Source organism: Rhodnius prolixus, unplaced genomic scaffold, assembly GCF_049639745.1.
Source record: "Rhodnius prolixus isolate KJV_2025 unplaced genomic scaffold, Rpr scaffold_3, whole genome shotgun sequence".
Classification (NCBI taxonomy): domain Eukaryota; kingdom Metazoa; phylum Arthropoda; class Insecta; order Hemiptera; family Reduviidae; genus Rhodnius; species Rhodnius prolixus.
This window is the reverse complement of record NW_027411603.1, coordinates 19,106,390-19,119,797: the sequence shown is the minus strand read 5'-3', so window position 1 is coordinate 19,119,797 and position 13,408 is coordinate 19,106,390. Positions and strand designations below refer to the sequence as shown.

Genomic DNA, 13,408 nt, shown 5'->3' with positions numbered 1-13,408 from the left:
CTTATATTTTGCCCAAAATTTAACAAAATATATAATTTGTAATTAGAATTTTAATTTAAAAAATATGCAGTTTGTAATTACGAATTTTTACTTAATAAAGTAATTATTTAAAAGTGTTAGAACAGTGATCGTTCTGTAACGGTTTGATATACACATTTCTCACTTTGCGTAAACAAAATAAAATAAAATAGGCATGAAGCTTATACTCACATACAAACATCTTTAAAAATAGTACAAGGAACATTGGAAAATATTTGCGAAATATAACTTTGTCAAGGGATGTGGAACGAATGTAAAAGAATCCACTACACTTGTGTCCACTAAATGGTATAACATTCTTGTAATATTCTACATTCCTCTTTTCTCTTTTCTTTCAGTGCCGCTGTTCCCTAACTAAAAGTAATTTTCTTTGACTTGGGACGTTTAGTACATTTCTTGAATCTATTTCTTTTGCACTAGCTTTATTAAAACTTTCAAATGAGAAAGAAACCGGTCAGTATTGGCTTAACATTATTTAAAAAATTTGTTTACACTGATAATGCGCAAGGGTCTGTGACTTTTATTTGTAAGAGTAGTGAGATATGTATATGTATTTTGGGGGAGGAGAGGTAGGGTTTCTTGGAAATGACAACGTTAAGAGAGGAGAATACTGAAAGGAATTAGAATAAAAATAATTACAAATATTAGGCAAGAGATTACCCAAGATGGAAGTGCAGTGGTTTAGTAAGCAGGTAAACCAAATCTAGAGGAGGTTCCCTTAGTTTTTCTCCTTCTAGGAGCTTCTATAGCTGGCTATCTGATGATGGCAGTGTTGTCTCTAGCGATAGAAACCTTTCGGAGTCAGGCAGAGCACACAAGGCTCCAGGCAATAAATAATGCTTAGATGTTGACACCCCCTAAATAATACAAAAAAAAATAAAAATAAAGTAAATAGTATTCATTTATTTTAATGCTACAACAAATTTATTGGAGAGCTAGGTACATATCTAGAGTCATCTCATTTACTTATTGCAGAGGCAATTACGCTTGCGGTTATAAATTTCAATAATATTATTTCTTTAAAAAAATAATAATAATAAATAAATAAAAAATTTAAAAAAATCGTGGGCAGCAGTGATTTTATTTTAAATGAAAATATACATCCAACAACTTTGCAAATTTAGTGTTGAATTCCAATAAAATTTGTGTTAAAATTAATATTTGGTATGAACACATCGCACAGATAATCTCATTAAAATCCTCATTAAACATTCTCATTAAAAAAATCTCCGTTAAGTGGAGCACACCACTTGAAACTCCGTCCAGTTGAAATTGCAGTTTAACGCGTAGTACAAAAGAGGTTGCAGTAATTTGTTATTTATAAAATATGTATATATGTAAGCAATTGCAATTTTGCTGATGACACATTTTTTTTCAGAAAAATTTGGAAGAAATTGAAATGTACTGTGAGAGCGGGTTATGCGTTAAATTTCAAGTGCCAGAATACGGCTTGAAGGGTTTTAAGCATTTTTTAAGAATACGGGCTGATAAGAAATTAAACGAGTATGCCCAGTCAGGCCCGAGGTAGCGTTTTCTCAGAGTGTCTAATGTTGTCTAATACGAAGAAGATTAGTTCTAGAAGAATTATATTCTGTAGGAAATCATGTCAATTGACGAATTATTAAGGATGGATATTCTTATAAAATTATTGCGTTACAGGCGATTGCCCTTATGCCGGAAAATATAGTAAAATAAATCCATCTCTGTAAGCAGAAACACATTCAATGAAGAGTGAAGAGTATTAGTATTATTAGACCGCTCTATAAAAGTCGTAAATGATAAAAAAATACTAGATAGACTATCTGCTTGTTAAAGAATACAAAAACTTTTTTTATACAACAGTTTCACGAAATAAATTATAATTAAAAAATGAGAATTCATTTCAAATGAAAAACTTAATGAAATTTTTCTAATAATAATTCTCGGTTATGTGAGATGTTTGTGCTTCATTTCTCTGTGTATATGTATGCAAAATAATATCTTTCCAAAGGAAAAGAAAACCGAAGTTTTTTTTTTTGTTAGGTTTTAATGGAAAAACAGGATAAGCTCTCTCACACGATTTATCATTTGAGGTCAGAGATAAATTTATAGTCAGTCACTCTTAAAAACAAAAATTATTAATAACAGAATTCTTGTTTAATGTTTTTCTCTTGCTGAGTACATTAAATACAATATTATTAATTTTTCATTTTCTTAATAGATCTAGCTTCTTCCTAGGTGTGATATTATAATTATAATTATTATACGCATTATGTTATTTTATATAGTTCTAGAATGTACAGTGGCAAATTTAATTTAACGGAATAATTTTCTTTCCTAATAAGTTAATCATTCATTCAACTCTTATTGAAGACATTAAAAACGTAGGGCTTAGTACATTAAAAGGACATAAATTAGTATAGGAGCTGCACCAACTTGGCCAGTCTAACAGATCAACCTAAATGATTTCAGGGTCTGAAGCTAATCTGGAGAGAATGTTCTAAGGTCAAGGTTAAGTATTAACATCCCTTCACTGTCGCCAACACATTCTCCTTGTAATAAAATTTTATGACACTGAACTTCTCTCTACAGCTCCGGATTTAGTAGAAATAAATAGATATTAGCAACATCGCTCTTTTGTTGGCATATCTAGTCTACTAATCTTTTTAAAAACCATATTTTTTGTTTTACTCTCCCTTACAAAGAAAGGATTGTGGCCATGGCTAATTAATAAAAAAAAAGTATATTGCAGTTTATTACACAAACTCCAAGCTTCGAGTATCTTTCTAAATCGTTATTACAATACTTATAACATTAATACAAGTATAAACTGAAAAATATACCATTTGAGGGAATATCCAAGTTCTCATGCATGTGTCGGTAAAAAAAAATAGATAAATACATAAGAGTCAATTATAGGTACAACAAAATACAAATAAATCATACGCTTCAAATAAATAATCAATCATGGATTATCGGAGACGGTGTGAGATGGCTAGGAACTTGGCGTAAGACCGCTGGCAACACGTTTTATTTTCGATAGCAGGGAAAACAGTATCGTCAACTCTGAAGGATTGTTGGATGGTATAGTGATGGGTAGAGAACTTAGAGGAACAGAAAATTATTGTGTGATCCTAGAATGGGAATTGGGCGTTTTATGAGTTTTTTTTTTTTTTTTTTTTCTGGAAAGTATAAGAAAAAAGCTGGTAGGCTTGTAGCAGCGTAAAAGCTGGAATATTTATTTAAATGGTACATTGGTATAAGAATATTTTTTTAATATAGAATATTTTCCAATGAAGGGTAAAAGTGAATACGAAAGATTGAGCTGAAAATTGTTGTTAAGAAAACAATGGCTTTCCATTGTAGGTAAATTTTTTAACTATAGAATTTCGTATTTCAAATATAAATGCAAGATTAAAAAAAAGTACTAGAACACTAACCTCTGATATTCTTTCTTTACGCTTCCCAATGTGTTATTATTATTATACCTTTCGGAGATAGTTTGCCCGTTTTTATAAATTGTTTATATATATGACGTAAAAATTAACACAGACTGAAAAAGCAAAATGCCAAGAGTCACTTAATGAAAACCGCAAAGCCAAAATTATGGCACGACATTACAGATCGACAATTATTTTCTTACTAAACATATCCAATTGTTATTAAATTGGGTTTGTGACGCGGCGCTAGCAAGCCGTCTATCTACAGGAAGGGGAAGTGGATTTATGTAGCTAATAAAGCATCCCCCTTCCACGTTCTCTCTTTCCCTCTAAATTAATTAAAGAATTCTTTTTTTTTTTTTTTTTATGAACTTTTTATTTTTAGTTAATTTTCCTTCTAAAGTGCAACTTTGCTGATAAAAATGCCGACTACTTTAACAGAATAGTGGAGCAGAGGGAGCTGCTCGCTAGAATCATGTTATTTTTACACGAGTTTATATCTATTCATAGTATCTCTTGGTTACTTCCCTTTAAGAATTTTAAAAAATATTTCAAAAAATTGTCTCCAAAGATTTTGTTAACGAGTGAATTCATTTTTCTCAGATGAAAGAAATAAAATTATATAAATTAAATTGTTGAAAAACTAAGTAGAACTCCAATTTAAAACATAAAAGGGGACCACCTGGTCGGGTTCTAAATGAAATTCCAAGTTTCTATCTTCCTGGAATACTTGGAAATGGAATACAACGTAACCGAGAAAAGGATGGTCGACTGTAAAGATTAAAGAATGAAATTCCAGTTTTAGATAAATAACAATAAACTGTAATTGCGCTCCTAGTTTGTGACTGAATTGATCTAAAAAATTCGTAGATATTTTCAAAAAAAATTTACTCTGGACTGATAAATATGAAAAAAGAAAAGAGGACTGAAAATAAATTCACATCCTGACGAAAACTATCCTTCTTTGTACCTGCTTTTGAGGATGCACAATCAATCTGCATTCATAGAACGTATAAAACTAATCACTGCATTACTAATCATACAGAGACAGTAGAAGTTCTTGAGACAGCATAACCACAGAAAAACTTCAACACAAAAATTCATCTCATCCACCTTTGTTTACCTTAAAAGATCTTAAAAAGCTAAAACTTTCGTAGTTTTATTTGATCCATCGGATTTTGTTTTATTGCCTAACGCTCTCCATCGTTCTAATCAATTTAGCAGTACGTTCCAGAAATCTTGACTGTGGCTTTTTTTCTCCATTGCACCAGATTCAAAACAAAAAGGAAATTCGTTCCATCTTGCGGAGGTTCTCATCCACGTAGCGCAGCTTTCCAAGTTTTACTCAGCAACTAAATCTCCTCTAAATAGGCTTCAACATTTTCAATTTTCCCTTGCTACAAATACAAAGAACAAATAGTAGTTTGAATTTAATTATAAAAGATATAAAGAAATTATATTAAATAACCAGTCGATTGAAGACCCTGTCATTAATAATCCTGCAATTGATTTATGAGAAAGTTATAAGTACCTCAGATTAGAACTTGGTTGGAACAAGTTTTTGTTGGGAATACTGGACTAGGCAGTACAACTGTTTCCTAGGACAATAAATCATTATAATATAATTTTAGTTGTTTAGCATATTGCTGCATTTCATTAATTATTTGAACGCCACAACAATTCATTGAGCTTTACCTTCCCACCATAATACGTCATTAAAGTTAACTTCATTTGCTTTGTAAATAGCATTGATACAAATGCTAATATACAGATGTTTAAATCACATTTTCGTGCCAAACACCATTAACACTTGCATTATCAGGCAATTTCTTATCAAGTAATAATATTAGCAGATATTTTGCTAATAATTCCTACTTTAAATGTTAAGCAAGCAAATCAAATCTGCATCTTACTTGTTTTTAATTTTAATTGCTCATAAACTTTTTTGGCTACGGCATTCAACCATACGAAGTGCGATTACAACACAAATTTTTTATGACAATATGTTGTTCAAATGATGTTGGGAAATTGGCGCTTCAGTCGTCTGGGTAACGCTAGGCTTGAAAACTATTGGACCAGAGAATTGGGTTGATACGAACAGGACTTGTCTAAGACTTTGATAACAGAATTCTAGCAGAACGGATAGCGGAAGATCACGGATAAGTTTATTAAGTGAATTATTTTATCGGAAACTGTTGTACCGTCTAGTTCAGCACTTCAAAAAAAAAAACTTGTTCCAACCAAGTTCTAATCTGAGAAACTTATAAATTTCTGGATTATTACTGGGGCTTCAATGGACTAGTTACTTAAAATAATTTTCCTTTATATCTTTTATAATTAAATTCAAACTGTACTATTTTCTCTTTACAGAAATAGCAGATCATATCAAAATTTCAAAAAAGTGGATATTCATTCGCCTTCAGCCATACAGTTACTTCATTTTTGACATCTTTAACTGTTCGATCAGTTTTAACATAATTCTAAACTGAAGAAATTTCAAGCCACTGGTTCTCGTATCTTACAGCCAATAATTTTCCCTCAATTAAATCAACAGATCAATTGACATAGTATAGTATAGCAAATAAGTATTTCGAGGGATTATAGACTGTAAAGATTTGATTCGCTTAAGACTACAACATCCTACCTATATCTCCAGTCCGTAGGTCACAGCAATCTTTCGTATAATGAAGTTAGTTTTGTAATGTAAGTTTATTTCTTTTGTGCGAAATCTATTATGGTTTCCATTATCAGTCTGGTTTGAAGGATTCCAATTTAGTTTGATCCCAAGTTTAAAGTAGTCCATCAAAATTGACTACCTCGAACTAACACGAAGACTTACAATTTATAACTTAAATATAAATTTAACGAAGGATCGAAGCAAAAAAAAGCGGGGAGACATTACGGTTCGTTTATTTTTATCTTCCATTTTGTCATCACTATTAAAGACAGATGTTGCTGAAGGTGTCTAGCGAGACCAAGATGGTTTTGGGAAAGGAATAGACAGTAGCAGTATATTCATCGAAAATCGCAGCTAGGATGCGTTTTCTCGTTGGGAACTTCTAGGAATAGAAGTGAGAGTTGGCGTTTGGAATATCACTTGCCTTTGTGTCTTCAACATTTTTGCATGTCACCTTGGATTGCGCTAAGCTACAGTTTCAGTAGTAAGCTAAACCCAAGTAGTTGTCCACATAAATTATCTCTGCAGGACCTTATATATTCAGTGTGCGTTAAGTATTAAGTGTTGTTTGTGTTTTTAGGAAGAAATTGTTCTCATGGACACCAAGTTCTCCAAAAATTGGCTATTTCACTTCCCACTAAGAGCTATCTTGGATATTCTTGTCAAATTATACCTAAATTAAAATTTTAATGTAATATCGGGGTTGATTAAGCTGCAAGAAAAATAGCTTTATATTGGAAAACACCCAAATTTGAAATTTTTTGCTGTACATTAACAATACTTTCAGCAAAATTGACTTTAGGAAGATTGTAGGAAAAATTTTCTTACATTTATAGAAGTTATTTAATTTATTTAATTAACTTAAGGCGCCATCAACGTCTGAGATCATTGGCACGCAGAGCATTTTTTAGAGCCCTGTTGCCTTCCGAATTGTGAGTACTAATAAGCGGTCTGGAAGAGAATATCTTTGGGAAGGCAGGAATTTTCTCCGTTACTTGAGGTCCTTTGAGGTCTTTGTTTAATTTTTTACTGGTTTCTGGACTATTTATTTCACATAACCCTAGAACCACTAAAGGAAGAGTTCACCTCAAAAGCGGCGCACTGAATTAACACGCAAATGGTTCGAGACCAACTAACTGCTTAAAAGTTTCTTTTCCCTATTGCCACTATGGCTCACTGTACTGAGATAAGAGTATTGTGATATTAGAAAGTATATAGGAGACTATATTGAACCATTTCCATTGAACCATATATTGAACACTGACTTTACGGCGTCTTAATGACATAAAAATATAAAAATAAAATAAACGTTACTTCTGAGACAAAGTTATGTGTTACTGCTTTACCGTAAGTATTACGGTTTCTTGCAAATTCATTGATTCATTAATTAATTTTGGTTGACTAATCATAATTTTTACTGCTTTGCAGGAAAATATTACGTAATATTAATAAAAAAAAAACTATATTTCTTGCAGTTCTTTGCCCTTTTCTTTTAGGAAAGTAATCATAGACTTCCTAGCAAAAACATCTACCAGATTACAAACTCTCAATGCTTAAATTAACAAATATTTATCTCAGTAATTAGTAATTTTCTAAGTTATTAACCTCTAAAGAAACTAAGTCCAATCTAGCTGAATATAATTAAATTTACCGTAAACTTACAGCAAAAATATAAATGAAACCGTAATAATTTTTAGACGCTTGAGTTGTTAAAAATAATTTTGGTTAAGTCCAATAATTTTTTACAGAAACTGGATCATAAACCGCAGGAGTATTTTTCGTATTTAAAGAAAAACAAAATAATGTTTTTTAAACAGAACTTTCATGAATGGATGAAAGAGCTGGAGTAGACTCCACCCTTGTGAACATTAATTTCTGGCCCAATGTTAGCACAACACCCTACTTATTTTAATATAAACCTCCATTGTTTCTTTTTAAATATATTTTTTCACTTTTTTCTAATATAAATAAAAAATGTTTATTTAAATTATTTTTAATTAGGGTTTTAAATCTTTGTTATAAAATCCCTTCCAGAATCTGAATTAAATTTTTCTTATATACACAAAAAATAGTAAAATTATAAAAATTAAACTCACTAGCAAAAATAAAAAATCATTGTAAGAATTACTCAGTGGATGTAATGCTTTGTAAGTCTGACGTAAACCAAGGTTGATTTCTACCATGAAAATTTTATTACTGTTTCTATAAGTTATTTAATTGAATTTTACAGCCCAATATTACACGGCATTAAATAAATTATTAGTTAAATAAATTTTAACTGCTCCTTAATCAGGCAATTCTGTTCCAAGCTAATATTTTACATAAACATTAAAAAGTTGTATACCTTCTCATCTTATTACTTCCCTCAAGAACACTGTAACATTCCTCTACAGTGTATTTCCATCAAATAAGAACAAAGGTAAATTGTCATATACTTAGGTCATAGATCATTTTAATTCAAATGGACCATTTAGTAAACCCAATAAAGTCAGATTTTATTTGTAATACTGAAGATTCTACCAAATCAGAAATAGTTAGACCAATCAATGCAACATAACCCTGTACAACGAGGAGAACGAAGTAATTACAGAAAGTGAAGAGTGCGGTTAAGATAGATAATTGAAGACTTGTTAATGAATGAAGGGTTAGGATTAAATAAGTATGATGGTTATAGAAGTGTGGATTCAGGAGTAAATGCTCCTGAGAGAAGAGGATTGATACTTTTGTCCGCCCCATTGGGAAATAAAGATATTCTTTGAAATATGGCACACACTCTTTACCGGGGAAACTTTTCTGGCTTCCCTTAAGTAATCTTCACAACTTTTAAAAGTCCCTGCGGGTATCCCAGCTCAACAAAAAACAGCACCTATCATCTAATAGACTACTATTAATTATTATTATTATTGATATTATTATTATTATTATTATTTAAAGAATTAATCTACTAGGGTTTAACGATCCCCCAAACAACTTTAGCTCGACAACTCACACTAAGTCAGTAATTACATGCTTATAACCACTTATATTCAATGAACAAACTAAGATTTCAAAGGAAGGAATAAAAAGTAATTATTTTATTTTATCGTGTCTCTGGTCTTAAATTCAATGGAGCGTTACTTAAAAATGAAATTAAATCGATAGAAACAGAGGCTAATAAAGTAATAAATAATGTCTAAAGTAATTATATATTTATTTATTCGTATTACTTCATTCCATTTTTCGCAAGACAGGAATTGTCTAAAAAGAGGCAATTAATTAATAAAATTATGTTTTAAATTAAAAATTTAATTATACAATTAATTATCATAATTAATTGTAAAATATGTTTTTATATAAAATTAGCAGATATAATACTTTTTATTAGGGGCAATCAAAATTGAAAGGCTCTCCAATTGATTGTATTCGATCATTATCTGCATGCACTCGGTTATTACCCCAGTTCTATTTGGTTGAGTGTTTATTTTTTATGCGAAGTGATGAAATCTACATCACAAAGTAATACAAGGCGCTGCGAATACAAATTGTTTTTGTTTCTTTTCAGAGAAAATATTGCGACTGAACAATAAAAATCACACTTGAATAAAACAATGGTAGTTTTTAGAAGTGGATTAACTAAATTATAAAAGTGACAATGAAAATACTAAATAGGAATAAGTATAATCAAAATATTAGAAATAAGAAGAAAATAGATTATTTAAGGCAGGCAAATGTAATGCATTTAAATCACAACTTACAACTTAACCAATATCAGTGGAAATCTCTACTCAAGGTTACACAAAGAACTGAACCTAATCGGAGAATATATGTATTTTTATCATTTTTATTTTGCAAATATTGACATTTTAGGTTAGATTTTACGGATAAATGGGACATTAGAACCCTTTTTCTATTCTTTTCCAATACGCTAGATTTACTCATCAAACGACAGACCCTCTTACAGGTTACGATAATGGTACCTACACCGAACATAACTTTCTGAGACTTACTCATCTAACAGAGACCTTACAGGTTACGATAATGGTATCTACACCGAACGTAACTTTCTGAGACTTACTCATCAAAAGGTTACGATAATGGTACCTACACCGAACATAACTTTCTGAGACTTACTCATCAAACAGAGACCTTCATACAGGTTACGATAATAGTACCTTCACCGAACACTGATTTCTCCGATTTTTCTTTCTAGAACTACTGGTTTCATTCATGCATTTTCTCTCTCTGAAAAACAGAGTTCATTTTTTCCAGACAAATAAGAAAAAAAAATTGAATTTTAGGGAATTTCTAAACCATAATTTCAAACTGAAATCGATAATTTATAGTCACATTAAGTTATAGGTAATTTTCTTTCTTGAAATATTATTTAGTTACTTATCTACCAGTAAGAACATGTGAATATTTTTTACAAATAATTCTACGACCTAAAATTATTGCTAATTCAGAACATAAAAAAATCAGAGAGGCTAGGATTTTTTTCTTTTTTTGCATAAATTGCGCAGACTGTTAGACTTTAGGCGCGAGAGACTTCTTCAGAACAAAACACTTATCGTCACGTCAGGCCAGCTGTCAATGCGTTATGCGTCATGTCAAGTGTCACCTCCTACCATTTATATTTGCGGGTACAGGTGGGAAAACAACGTAGAAAAGATAGAAATAATCGTACAAGTACTCTATTATAATACAGAGTTCTTATATTGGTCTTTTTGATTTTTGTTCATTGATGCTAAACTTACTGTATTTACTAGTTTTTTTGTAATTAATGATTTCATCATTGGTCTAACTTCTATTTTATTCTAAGCATTCCCAAGTCAAATAATTTAAATAATAACCATAACCATATAAGACAAAGGAGAGGATTAGCTAAGTGGTTAGCGTAAAATGATTCAACGGATTAGATTCCAGATGTTAGTCCTTAGATTTTCTGTTCCTTTGAGCTTCTTACAGCTCCCTTTCCAGTGGATCGACTGCTTTGTATGTAAAGACAGAACACCGTTCCAAGACCGGCATCGGGCATTGCATTGGAAAAAGCTACGGGCGCCTATGATCTCAAATATTGAAAAAAAAACGACGACTCCATAACCATATGGTCAACCATACAATAAACCATATATTGAGTATTATAACCCAAGGAATTGAGGTAATTTCAGGCCTGTTAAAGTCTCAAATAGTCATTTCATTCTTTTATATTTTTAAATACATTTTTACAAATTATCGAGATTCTTAAAGGGTTCAGTCAAAATACTCACCATTACTAGCTACTCCACACAAGGTTCTCTTTTCTTGTTAATTTTTAGCAGCCTCCTTTATAGCAGTTGCTCAGAATGGTAATGCCATGATAAAGAGACTTCTTTTTCATTGTGTAAACTTGTTAGGTATATTTACTTTTACTTTCTCTTTTCCTCTTATTAAATTTTTTGCCTGAAAAAAATTAATAAATAATTAATAAAAATCTTTATATTAATACGATAAAAAATTTAATATGCCAGAGAGGCTGAAGGAGGAAAAGCTATATTTGTGGGGTGGGGGGAAGACTTAAGAAGATTTTTATTATTTGGCTGATGCAAATGAATATATTAGAAGATTCAGTGTTTCGGGAAAACTTTATATATTACTGGAAAGATTACGGATCTTGTTTAAATTAATTTTAACTTTTTTTTAAAAGTGATGCAATTACATTTTTACATCGAAAACTAAGAAATATAACGCCGACTTTTCATTGGAAAACAATGCGCCTAACTGCTGTCGCCTTGTCCTTGTCCATTAAGCTGCTGTTGTTGCGATACAAAGTTTAAAAGAACTGGATCGTTTCCAAGCAAACTCTTCAACACAGGACATATTCAATCTTCATAATGTATTCTTTATAACATATTCTTATATGTTTAGTTCAAATACAAAGGACCTTCGATGTTGCGCACCTTTCAAAAAAAAAATTCTTTCTCTCGTCATAACGAGAAATAATAATAAATGGTACAAAAGTGATTAAAGTTGTTCAAGGAGGTGAAAAGACATTTTTAATGCCCAAAGAGATCAAATGTTTGTGTTAGTTTTTCAACGCTAGAGACTGTAAAATTCCCCAACGAAAGTGTCCTCCTAAAATAATCCTTTCCTCCTTTCGCAGACGATTTCGCGATCCAGTCCTCTAATCAAGGCTAGTTTTACGTCAAGTGCTTCGAGAAATTGTGGTTTAATAGGATTCGAAATGAGTATTTGAAGAGAAATAATTTGCACAAAAGTATGTACTATTAAGTCTACGGTTTAAGGTGGTAACAAAATAGATTAAGGCCATTGGATCGTCTACAGAGAAAAAATATCTTTTAAAACAGCCATTGAAATGATGGAATGAAAAAAATATAACATAATCCATTAATGCCGCATGAACACCTTTCTGTACGTAATTTTGTTTTCGTTAAAACAAACGCAATACGAATTAAATTTAATAAATTAATTTAAATAAATAAAAAAGTTTATATTTCTAAAAATAACAAACTTTAAATCAGTAATTTATATGTAAGCTGGTGGAACATTGAAGCTCACGAATGCATGGACGTGGTGATGGTAGGATTTAGTGCGGTCCATTGGCCCATTATCCTAATAACGATCTTAGCCACCTATCTGATGGGAAAACAAATTTATTTTACTATAAATTTAATCTGATTGGTACAGAATCACGGTATTTAGTACTCTATTACTTGGCTCAGATTTACATGGTATGTTCGTAAATTAGTGTACCTATCATCGTAATTATTTTGGAGAAAAATGTTTATTGCATTGTACATAGAAACATTTAGGTAAAATTTGGTATATTTGCGCGTAGTTGCTCTTCCGTATTCCATTTGACAAGCGTTCTATAACAAAAGCTTAATAAAAATATCAGTGTCTTCATTTTTTTCAAGGCAAGCAATTCAAAAATAATGAAAGCTAAGATGAAACAACGTTTTCTTAATGAATTAATGAATCAAATTTTAACAAATGTCCCAATAATTATGCGTCTGCGAAATTCAGCACTCTTAAGTAAACATTTCACTCTTTTTGATCTTGATCTAAAGTATTAATCCAGTAATTGGGTACTTTGTGTTAATATCCTGCACAAGAAGAAATGCGTGAGTCGACTACAATTCTCTACAGGCCACAACACTTTTCCCATAGAGCTTTCTATGAATGGTGTTACGCGTTTTGTAGTCAGAAAAAATTTCTTGGTAGGTACCAGTTTACTGCTAATTTTTTATTTTGAAAAATGTTGCAGATATTACTGACAAAATTCTTAATAAATAAT

At 31.0% G+C, this 13,408-nt stretch overlaps 2 protein-coding genes across 14 annotated transcripts in view; one reads left to right on the top strand and one right to left on the bottom strand.

Moving 5' to 3' along the window:
• The window catches only part of Nlg3 (Neuroligin 3), a 613,493-nt gene that overhangs the window by 37,016 nt on the left and 563,069 nt on the right, over positions 1-13,408 (top strand). The window lies entirely within an intron of this gene.
• Positions 1-13,408, bottom strand: part of LOC141452374 (neuroligin-4, Y-linked-like) — a 232,185-nt gene that overhangs the window by 165,905 nt on the left and 52,872 nt on the right. For 10 of the 12 annotated variants that reach the window (XM_074124418.1, XM_074124423.1, XM_074124422.1 and 7 more), the window contains 2 exons: positions 11,382-11,553; positions 700-896 (listed from right to left, as the gene is read on the bottom strand). The gene's annotated coding sequence lies outside the window, so the exon portion shown is untranslated. The remainder of the gene's footprint in view (positions 1-699; positions 897-11,381; positions 11,554-13,408) is intronic. The other 2 variants (XM_074124419.1, XM_074124421.1) reach the window with 1 other exon arrangement.